General features: G+C 44.2%; 1 long non-coding RNA gene across 1 annotated transcript; it reads right to left on the bottom strand.

The window, feature by feature from the left end:
* Positions 1–1,929: 1,929 nt before the first annotated feature.
* On the bottom strand, positions 1,930–9,883 carry LOC116580260. The gene is made up of 3 exons (XR_004281570.1): positions 9,726–9,883; positions 5,097–5,242; positions 1,930–3,393 (listed from the first exon to the last, which is right to left on the bottom strand). It is a non-coding gene; the product is annotated as an uncharacterized LOC116580260 (long non-coding RNA).
* Between the last annotated feature and the right edge of the window lie 2,011 nt (positions 9,884–11,894).

Below are 11,894 nucleotides of genomic sequence, written 5' to 3'. Positions count from 1 at the left end.
TAATAATTCCACCAGTAAGCACCAAACCTTCTTCTTGGGAATGCAATTAAGGGAAAAATTAGCAATAAATTGTTTTCAGTACTTAACCCAGCTCCAAATTTATGGTTGCTGGAATTTATTGTTTCAGAGGGCCTGAAAAATGGCAATTAATTTTATCCCATTTCCTGTCATTCACCCTCAAAAGTGAAATGTAAATAGAGAACCGTTCAGGGTCTCAGGCTGGGGCATTCCTGCTCCTTGCAAAGCCCTAAACCCCGCCCCTGCAGCGGGTGACCACAGACTGCTCCTGAATCTCAGAAGCAGGGAAAACACTCCTTATCTCCAGGCGGCCCCTTTTCTTCCTCTGCGGCTGAGCTGCACGCCGCTGTGCGCCCGCCCCGGTGCGGGGGTTATGTTTCAGAGAGGAGAGCAAACGAGCAAACACGAAGTTGGATTCTGGCGCCCATGCTGGATGTATCCGTCTGTCCTATAAATAAGCACTGATCACCTCCATTTTATTGAACTCATTTTCCAGGCAAGCAAAGACCACAAGATTCTCCTGCACATTTTCTCTTTACACCCTCTAGTACCGCTGCTAGTGTCAACTCCGACAGATTTATAGCCCATTCATTCATGGGAACAAAAACCCTGCCACGGCTGGTCATGGGACACGCAATAGCAGTTAGTTCAAGAGATAACAACTGCCATAGCTCACCTCTCCATTCAGCACTCCGGAGCCAGCACTACTTGGGAGGTAATAAATGCTTCTTGTTGTGTGCTTTGAGTCATAATCCAGAAATAACTGTGGTCGCCGCGCCCTAGGCCCCGCCTCCAGGGGAACAGCTCCTCTCCCAGCCTCCTGCTCCAGGCCTCCACCCCAGCCCCTCTCTGCCTGCCTCGAGGACCAGCGCACAGGGGGCTGGAGGCAGGCCTCGTGGAACCGAAGCCAAGACCCAGCCGACACGCTGAGCCCTTACATCTCGAGCAATTATGCAAAGTGGAAAAGCCCGACCTCCTTATGCGTTGGTGAGCGGCCAGGCGGCCATAGGCATTCATTCCAGTCTGGCAGGTGACCCTCAGCTGCCCCCGGAGTGGTCGCACGTGCCTTCCCAGCATCCTCTCTCCAGCGGTAAATGAGCCCTGACTCGGGACCCACACTCTCTTGGCAGCCAAACTTGCTCCCGATGGAGCCCGTGAGCCTGATGGGAGAATCAGAGGAGGGATGGCCCTTAACCTTGCACACTGGTCAGAAAGCGACAGAGCTGGGGCGTGAGCCCCCATCCCAAGAGAGGAGGGAGCTGCTCTGACTAGCGCACCGCCGTCCCCAGAGCCTGGGGACGTGCCAGGCACCAAGTGAGCACACAACCAGCAGATGGTGGATAAACCAGTGGATTTTTAAAAAGTGAACAACCTGGAAAGGAACAGAGAGGCTCTGTTCCAAATCCCTCCTGGGACAGAGGAGGAATCTGAAGCTGAGAGCAGCTACCGGTTTGGACAAAGAAGCCACGTGGTAGGTAAGCGTTCTGCCTCCTTTCGAAGTCAGCCTCAGCCACTCACAAGACTGAGTTCGCTCCTCTGGAAGGGGGTATGAACTATGCCTAACTCGGCGTATTGTTGCCCAAATTAAATGAGATCTATAAACATATTAAATGCTATACATAAAAAATACATAAATATGTATTTTATCTAAATATCATGTAATCTATAAATACATGTATATATGCAAGCACATAAATTTGTATAATAAATATAGGGTCAATAAATATGTAGCAAATAAATATATATAGTGAACATATAGTAAGCATAGAGTAAATAAACACATAACATCTAGTAAATAAATACACGTGAAAGCTTCACACGGCGCTAACTCGGAGCGTGTGTTGGAAAATTAATTCGGTGAGTTGGAGAAACAAAAGGTCCACCCGAGAAAATTTTTTGAAGGCTCAGGAGAAGACAGAAGATTACTGAGGATGAGATGAGGCTTCAAGGTACATGGCTGCAGTGTTTTCAACCCTCCACTGGGACCCAGACACCTGCCTCCACCACGGCCATGCGCTGTGGCCTGTGTTCTCCAGAGGTGTGTTACCATTGCTGTCATTCTAACGTGCCGGCAATTAAACACGAAAGAAAAAAAAGTCACAGGAACCTAATACCTTCCCTCTGGGAATTTGGAGGGGAGGTCTCTGGATTTTGGGGGTCCGGGTCGGGTGGGGAGGATATGAGGCTTGAAGCAGGCAGTCGAGGTGGAAGTTGAGAGCCTCCAGCCTGCCGAAGTTTCCAGAGAGAGAAACCAAGGTTAATCTCTGAACAGAAACACGAAATCCAGGGGGCAGGAGAGGTGGCGACATGCATGGAAAATGACACTGGGCATCAGTTGCTGTAAGTACATTCTTTGCTAATCCATCAGCTTTTATTGTGACGCCTCTAGCTCAGCTCATAACGCAGAAAAGCAGCTTCGGCAGCAGCGAAAATGTTTCCAGTTTAATAATCCCTGCTAATTGAAAGCAGCTCAGAAACGGGGTGAGGTGGGGGGGGTGGCGGGGGACACACCGACACAGTTTATGGCAATGGAGCTGTTCCTACGGGGAACAGAATAACCTTCGATGCCGGTCCCGAACAACTAATTCCTATGACAGTCGGCTTTGGCAGGGGAACCTTTTCTTCCTATGTTTTAATTGTAGGACGTTACAGTTATCGAATTGCTGTGAAACCTGTTTTTATCTGTGGAAAATTAACCACCCCCTGCTGCAAAAACTAGATCTTCTTCCTTCAACGGGGAAGTACATTCATTTTTATAATTGTTCTTTCCTTTCAAATCACCTAATATGACAAATGCGGGGCAACATTATAGTTCATCTACTAAAGAGTGTCTTTATGAGTTGAGGCTTCGATGCTTTAATGGAGAAATTGCCTGATTTAAGTAAATCATGTCACCTTCACCCTTGCCATCATATTTGTTGCAGGCGTCTGCTGACCTAACCCGCAGAGCAAAAACAAAAACACATTTACATTTCCAGGCTGAGATAGTTGGTTCAAATGATGTACAAATAGGTCATAATGAAAAGTAATTTTAGCACACGGCAAAATGTAAGTATACTTTTGACAGTTTCTGCACATACATAATTATTCAGTATTGTAATTTAAGCAGGTAAAAGACAGATTTTAGCACAAAAAGCCCCCGATTCCTCCGCCCTGGTCTTTGCGGCTTTCCCAAGCAGAGCTACAAATAGGGATGTGGATACAGCAGAGAGATGTCCTCTACGTGATGTGCCGAGAATCAGCTGGGCTTGTCCTTCCTCCCTCGGGTCCACACAAATCCAGCCGGGCAGGTGGGTTCAGGTGCCCAGATCGCCGAGGTTCCTCCCGCTCTCACCACACCAACTGCTCCTGAATCAATAGGCGTTTGTCGAGTGACTGAGTAAAAATGGCCAAAATTGGGGGTTAAAAAAAAAAATCAACTAAAGTGGAAGTATTAAGAAGGCTTTCTCCAAATGAAGACAATTAACAAATATCACAGAAAATAGTTATTCTGGGGGTGCCTGGGTGTCTCAGTGGGTTAAAGCCTTTGCCTTTGGCTCAGGTCATGATTCCAGGGTCCTTGGATAGAGCCCCAAATCAGGGCTCTGCTCAGCAGGGAGCCTGCTTCCCTTCCTCCCTCTGCCTACTTGTGATCTCTGTCAAATAAATAAATAAAATCTTAAAAAAAAAAAAAAGAAAAAAGAAAAGAAAATAGGGCGCCTGAGTGGCTCAGTGGGTTAAGCCGCTGCCTTCGGCTCAGGTCATGATCTCAGGGTGCTGGGATCGAGCCCCCCATCGGGCTCTCTGCTCAGCTGGGAGCCTGCTTCCCTCTCTCTCTCTGTCTGCCTGCCTCTCTGTCTACTTGTGATCTCTGTCTGTCAAATAAACAAATAAAATCTTTAAAAAAAAAAAAAAAAGAAAGGAAGAAAGAAAAAAGAAAAGAAAATAGATATTCTGGTCACTGAGATGTCGGACCCTGACCCTCACACCTGGCTCTGCTCTGCCTTTATCCCCTCCTTCTGTGGGCAAAGGGTTGGGGGAGGGGCTCTCCTCCTCTCCTCGTTCTCCCTCTGCTCCTTCTCAACCACACGAAGGGCTCTAAGTATTGAAAACATAATCACATCTTTTGCTTTCCTCTGACACCAGCTGAGCTTCTCAAGTGTGCTTCTTGGAATAGCCAGAAATGTAGAAGAGGCTGGAGTTTCTACCAGGCAACAAAGTTTAGTTCCTTTATTAACAAAATTTAAAAGATTTTAAAAATTTAAAGCACTTAATTGGAAAAATTTTAAGTGTTTCCTGAATAAACGATTCTTTTCTATTTAGTTGAATTTTGCCATAAACTAAAGCAGCCCATCTATAAGACACCATAAAATTAGGAGGCGTTACAAGCGTTCTATTACTCTAAACAATGAGACTTGAAATTTTACAGTCAGTGCCTTAAAAAGAGTATACATACTTTGTTCCCAAAATTCCATCTTACCACCACCACTCCCCAAGATAACTTGGGGAGGTGGGGGCGAGTATATTTTTCTTTTAATTTAAAAAACATTTGGAATATGTACATTTTATTCTCCAAGTCTTTGCTTAGAGAACGAGATTTCTTTTTTGGCAAAACAGGTTTATTTCTCTGGAAAATGGCGCTGGCAGCAGATCCTTTGTTGGCAGTTAGAGTTCTACTTAAAATCAGAGGTGGGCTGGCTGGGCCAAGAGTCAGAGAAACCCTAAAACTGGACATACTTGGTATTCAGGCAGAGTCAGTAAAACCAACAGGAAATGCCCAGTCCCAGCTTCCAGGCTCCAGCAGACCCTTAAGAATCTCTCCACTCCAGGGATGCCTGGGTGGCTCAGTAGGTTAAGCGTCTGCCTTTGGCTCAGTTCATGATCCCAGGGTCCTGGGATCGAGTCTCACGTCGGGCTTCCTGCTCAGCAGGGAGTCTGCTTCTCCCTCTGCCTGCTGCTCTTTCTCAAAAAATTAAATAAAATTCTTTAAAACTTTTTTTAAAACTCTCCATTCCATTCGGGCTACTCCAGAAAGTAGTTTCCCATTCCTGGTGGCAGGGCTAAGAAGAAGAGCATCTATGTCCATAATGATAACCCACCTGTGTCCACACACACCCTGGGATTCTAGTGGTCATGAGGTCTCTCCCATCAGCCACCCAAAGGGCAGACTGTGTGTTGATGTGGGCACATCGTGAGACATGTCCAGTTCATCTTAAGAGTTGTAAAGAGTTCCTCTGCATTTACTCTGAAAACGCAACATGAAAGGAGATCTCAGAGCTGGGGTAGGGAAAAATTTTGTAATGCCAGAAACTTACAAAGGGCACAAGTAAAGGGGACACATTGAAAGTCCCTCAAGTCAGCTTGGAGGAGCTCCCAATGGCCAAACCTTGGACTATTTAAGCAAGAAAATAAATAATAATAATAATAATAATATATTGTAACCCTTAGAATAAAACATCTATCCATAAGTCCATGCTGATATCCATAATAAATAAAAAAACAAACACACAAATAGGAACAGCTTACTACAAATTTCAATTAACATGTACAGAAGGAATGATGGAAATAGAAAGTCACCATTAGCACACACACACCATGGTAATACAGTTCTTTTTCATCCCTCACTTAAAAACACACTTTAATTCATCCCAAGCAGGGACCACATTTAGGAACTTTATTACAAGTGTTTATATACTCTTCTCTAAAAGCATGACCAAAGAGCTCTCACTTCCATTCTGTGATATAACTCACAATGTATCCCACAAGTACCACTTTCATAAATGTCTTTAATACAGGTGCTTTTATTTTTTGTTGTTATTTACTTTTTTATTGAATAAATTTGACATGCATCACTGTGTGAATTTAAGGTCTTACAGTATGTTACTTTGATACATTTATATATTGTAAACAGGATTGCCACTGTAGCAATATTTATCATGTTACATAATTGTAGCTCAAGAGAGAGGGATAGCATGGTCTATGCATGAGGTCTCTATGGCTTATTTACTACTCAATCCAAGATTATGCCCTTAAACACCATCAATCTTATCCCCCAAGCCCCTGTGGCCTAGTAACCACTATTTTACTCTCTTTTTTACAGATTTTATTTTTTTTGTATAAGGGGTATCATATGGTGGTTGTCTTTCCCTGACTTGTCTCCCTTAGTATAATGTGCTCAAGGTCCATGAAGGTTGTCACAAATGGCAGAACAGCTTCTTTTCTCATGACTAAATAATATTCCATTGTGTATACATACCACATTATTCATTCATCCATTGACGGGCATTTGGGTTATGCCCATATTCTGGCTATTGTAAGTAATGCTGCAATTACATGGGAATACGCATATCTCACTGAAATCCCGTTTTCATTTCTTTTGTGTATATACACAGAAGTTGAATTGCTGGATCCTATAATAGATCTATCTTTAATTTCTCCATATTGTTTTCCAGTGGTTGGGCCAATAGATATTCCCACCAACAATGTATGGGTTTCCTTTTCACCATGTCCTCACCATCACTGTTGTTTCTTGACAGGTGTGAGGCGGTATCTTTACTGTGTTTTTTTTTTTTTTTTAAGATTTTATTTATTTATTTGAGAGAGAGAGAGAGCATGAGAAGAGAGAGGTCAGCGGGAGAAGCAGACTCCCCGCCGAGCAGGGAGCCTGATGTGGGACTCGATCCTATGACTCCAGGATCATGACCCGAGCCGAAGGCAGCCGCCCAACCAACTAAGCCACCCAGGCATCCCCTTACTGTGGTTTTGGTTTGTGTTCCCATATGATGAGTGACACTGAGCATCTTCTCATGTACCTGTTGGCCATTCTGATGTCCTCCTTGAAAAACTATCTGTTGAGTTCTTTTGCATGCTTTTTAATCTAACCCTGTATCTGATACATGGTTTGCAAAAATATTCTCCCATTCCGTAGGTTGTCTTCATTTTGTTAACTGTTCCTTTTGCTGTACAGAAACTTCTGAGTTTTATGTGGTCCTGTTTGTTGATATTTGCTTTTGTTTTTTGTGCTGTTGGCACTGGGTTCAAAAAATCATTGCCAAAACCAATTCCAATGAGCTTCCCTATACTCTTTTTAGGAATTTTCTGGTATCAGGTCTTAGGTTTAACCCTTTGATCCATTCAGTTAGCTTTTGTAAGTGGGCTGGGGCCAATTTCATTGTTCCACATGTGTTTCTCCAGTTTCCCCTGCACCATTTGTTGAAGAGAATGTCCTTTCTGCCACTGGGTGTTCTTGGCTCCCTTACTATCAGTTGACTGGATATGCAAGTTTGGGCATCCTGGGCTCTCTATTCTGTTCCACTGGTCTATGGATCTGTCTTGCGCCAGTACCATAATGTTTTTATTACTATGACTTTGTAGTATAGTTTGAAATAAGGAAGGCTGAGGCCTCCAGCTTTGTTCTTTTTTCTCAGTATTGCTTTGGCTCTTTGAGGTCTTTTATGGTTCCACACAAAACTTAGAATTGTTTCTTCTACTTTTGTGAAGAGTATCTTGGTTATTTAGATCCATGGTAATAATCATTGCAGGCAAGAATTGGCAATGGATGCTAAAATTAGTAGACAAGCAGAAGTGTGGTGAAAAACAGGATATTTGCATAGCCTCAAAGTGCCTTCCCACAAGAATTAGAAACTTGGTAGACAGCCCTTTAACAAAGTTTTCAAACCAAATATCAACTTATAATATGACAGAGGCATTGTTTTCCACCTAATATGATACAGGAAGATAATAAAATACATTTCCCCCCCGCTTGGAAAAGTCTGTTACATGTAAGATGTAATGGGGCAAATGATTACATGAGTAACAACATAAGTTACAAATTGCAAAAAAAAAAAATGGTGTCATAATTTTATATAATACAATAAATGATACTTTCTTAATATGATCTTTTGATTGATCGTAAGATCTTGCTGGCTCTCTTTTCTGCAAATGTCTGCAACATCACTTATTAGGTCATCAAAAATTATACTTCATCTTCAACTTCATCTTCAACTGACACAACTGAAAGTGATGTCAATCAAACTTGTCAGCTGCAAGATTGCAAATAATATTTGATCATTTTTAATTTGAGGATGATCTTTCTGCTGATACAACTGTTAGTGGAGCTCTGAAGAGTATTTTACAGGCTGTGACAGCACGGGGATACGTTTCTGATAAATTATTTTGAAATAACAAATTTTAGTACTTCTAGAGCTGATGATTCCCAAGGAACTATTTTTCTAAAAAGATTTAACTCTTCGTAAGAATCAGTTTTGTGTAAGTCTGAATTTAATTTTCAATGTAGATTTATACAATGGCATTTTAATGTTTCCTCTGACATTTCCTGTAACTTGTGGAGGTCATACAAGAAACTGAAAGTAGCTTCATCATTCGTATATAAGTCAAAATGCCTGTTTAGGTATTCTATCACTGTATCTTCAATTACTAGGAAAAGTTAATTTTAAATTCTCCCCCCTCATTGATAATTGGTTCTCCTCAACCTTATATGAAAGCCGTGTTCTTTTCCATCAAATGGGACAACCTTTCAATCCAAGCCTGTGGGTCTTTGCTTTGTAATGCAGTAACAGTTTATAAAAACAGAGATTTTGATGTCTCTGAAGCTTCTAATAACTCCCATAATGCTTTATCATAACATCCACAATATCCACGTGTATGTTTTTATTTTGTGGTCATTTACTGACAGAGTTAACTGCTTGAGCGTTCACAGTTCCCATCTTGGCACTCAGGTCAAAGAGCTAATATCTGTGCAGACCCCACAGGGACCAGCTCCCGGGACGGACAGGTAAGCTGGTCCCGTGCTGCAGGTCCCACCAATGTTCCCAGGTGGAACCCCCTCCACCCCCATCCCCCCATGGCTGCCGCCACCACCACTGCCGATCTGTTTCCAGGTCCTGGTCCATGCTGTTACTGACACATCTCCCCACTCACGTGCATGATCCGTCATCCCATCACTTGCAAAACACAGTTCAAAGATTCAACTATTAAGAATCTCACAATTTTTCCAGAATTTCAAAATGGTTAGAGAACACTTCAGCAGAAATTTGCATGCCCAGCATTCACACGTGCCTGTGGGGGCAGCGCTGTATGGAGATGTAGACTGTCTCCAGTTTTCTCACAGAATATCGTCATACTCGGTGTGTTACTGCAGGGCTGTTAAGTTCAGCCACTGGGAGGTCCCGGAGCTGTGACCACACTGGCACACAGAGAGCTGCCTGAGTGTTTCAAACTGTTGCACAGGGTCCTGTAAAAAGATACACCAGTGTTTGTTTACGATGAACATTTAGGCTGTTCCAGTGTTTCCCACTGCACTGCCACAATTCTGTGATTAACATCTTTGTGTATTTGTGTTAATGCTTCTTCTGATGCCAAAAAGTAGAAGTGCTAGGATTGTGGGGCTTTTAAAAATTTATTTAAAATGTCGACCTTGGGGTGCCTGGGTGGCTCAGTGGGTTAAAGCCTCTGTCTTCGGCTCAGGTCATGATCTCGGGGTCTTGGGTTCGAGCCCAGCATCAGGCTCTCTGCTCAGCAGGGAGCCTGCTTAACCCTCTCTCTCTGTCTGCCTCTCTGTCTACTTGTGATCTCTTGTCTGTCAAATAAATAAATAAAATCTTTAAAAAAATAAAATAAAATAAAATGTTGACCTTGTATAGGATTGTTGCTATGTGTCAGGCAGTGTTCTGGAGCATTCAAGCACACATCTCATGTAACGCTCTTACCAGAACTACGGAGTAGGGAGGACTTCGTCCCTGCTTTACAAAGGAGAAACGTAAGACTCAAAGAGGCCAAGTGTGCTCAGGACCTGCAGCCAGTGAGGAAAAAAACAGGAATTTTCACAGCAGGCAACTCCCACTCCAGCACTTGCCATCGTAACAGTGGTGCCATTCTTCTTCCATATGTGTTTACGGACCAGGGTGTGTTTATGAATTGAGAACCCAAGAATCTTCATGATGCAGATCCTTTGAAATGGAGATGTTTATCCCACTTATGGAAGAGGAGCCAAACCTCAGAAGTTTGACCAGATCCCACTGCTAACGAACAGCAGAGTTGGGACCTGCCCTGGCGTGGGACCACCGCCCCCACCGTTTGCCCAAGGATGTGTACATGCATCCTGATCACTAAGGCAGGGCTTGGACTCAGAAGGCAAAGCTGCTCAGCCAGATGCTGGGAGGAGAGGAGCAGAGCCCTTGGAGTATCCCAGCCAAGTCTGGCCTATAGTCATTTAGCACCGTCATGCACACCCAGCATTTCTCCCCGCTACCCCTCCAACTCACCTTACCTCTTCTCTCACTCTCTCTCTCTCTTTTTTAAAAGATTTTATTATTTATTTGGGAGAGAGGGAGGGAGAGGGAGGGAGAGGGAGGGAGAGGGAGTATGAGTGGGGGGAGGGGCAGAGGGAGAAGCAGACTCCCTGCAGAGCAGGGATCCCAACACAGGACTCGATCCCAGGACCTCGGGATCATGACCCAAGCCACAGGCAGAGGCTTAACCGACAGAGCCACCCAGGCACCCCCGGTTCTCTTCTCAGAGCAAAATACCTCTGGTTCCAAGGACACTCTTGCCCGTGTGGGAGGGCAGAGAGGTGCAAGGTCACCTTCACCACTTTGTACCACCCAAGTCAGGATTTGGCTGGACCAGGTCCTGAAAAGGGCCGTGGTGCTTTGAGAATTCAGTTTGGGCAGGTCGGCTTTCTATATTCCACGTCAAACCGCTCTTCAGCCTTTTGCCTTGGTATCCCTCAACCCCAAAGTTTGTCATATTTGAACTTCATGAACTTCAGACACAAATAAGAGCAAAGGGAACAAAAGGACACCTTTGGGTTCAATCAGCATGACTGCAATCCACACAGGGGAGGTAATCTGGGCATGATATGCTGGTGGCCGGGCAGGGCCAGGCAGTGGGGGCATCCAGTTCTTTCTGTAGAGCTACCTTCAATCCCAGAGCGTTCTCTGCTAGTTTTCTTTTTTTAATATCTTATTTATTTGATAGACAGAGATCACAAGTAGGCAGAGAGGCAGGCAGAGAGAGAGGAGGAAGCAGGCTCCCTGCTGAGCAGAGAGCCCAATGCGGGGCTCGATCCCAGGACGCTGGGATCATGACCTGAGCCAAAGGCATAGGCTTTAACCCACTGAGCCACCCAGGTGCCCCTCTCTGCTAGTTTTTAAACTCAGTTTCTCTCCTATATTGCCCAAGCACACACGTTCTGGATGGCGAAGGTCATTAAACAGTTATCAACCTCTGCCATCACGGTGAAAAGAGAAGAGGGACACCATTTCCATGGACCAGAGCCTGCCACAACCGACCGCAAACAGAGAGGTGAACAGGCCTGCCTGGGGGCTCTGGCTGTAGATCCCTGAAGCTAATTTGGCAAAGGAAGCCCACGGTAAATCTAAACTTTTCCCTCCTCCCTTCCACACAGCCTGACAGATTTAAACAGGAGCCCTGACATCCTCTCCAGAATCCCCTGTCAGATTACCCTCTGACCTCCCCCGGATGGGAGAGAAAACAGAGAGAAATCACGAGACATATGGAAACATTTAGCCATTCAAGATGCAAGCATACATCTGAGCAATTAGAGCAAATGTCACGTTATATGGCAGAGTTAGTGCAAGGAACAGGAGAAAAATGTAGTCTTTAGGTGTTCTTCCAAGAGAGCATTTCAATGAGGAAACTATGGGAGGCAGTCCTAAAAGGAAAAATCTGGGTGGGGGGGAATTGCTTTTGGGGTGAAAGATATGATTGATACATTTTTTAAGTAGAGAATTAGAAGACCAGCGCTCCAGAAGGGTCAACAAATGAAAAATGAGAAAGAAATAAGAGAAAAAGGACACTCAAACTGGATATAAAAGTAGTTCAAAAGGAAAGGAAAAGGTGGGGAGGGAAGCGAT

Source organism: Mustela erminea, chromosome 19, assembly GCF_009829155.1.
Source record: "Mustela erminea isolate mMusErm1 chromosome 19, mMusErm1.Pri, whole genome shotgun sequence".
In the NCBI taxonomy this organism is placed as follows: Eukaryota; Metazoa; Chordata; class Mammalia; order Carnivora; family Mustelidae; genus Mustela; species Mustela erminea.
Note: the sequence above shows the minus strand (reverse complement) of the source record. Positions and strands in the feature narration are given on the sequence as shown.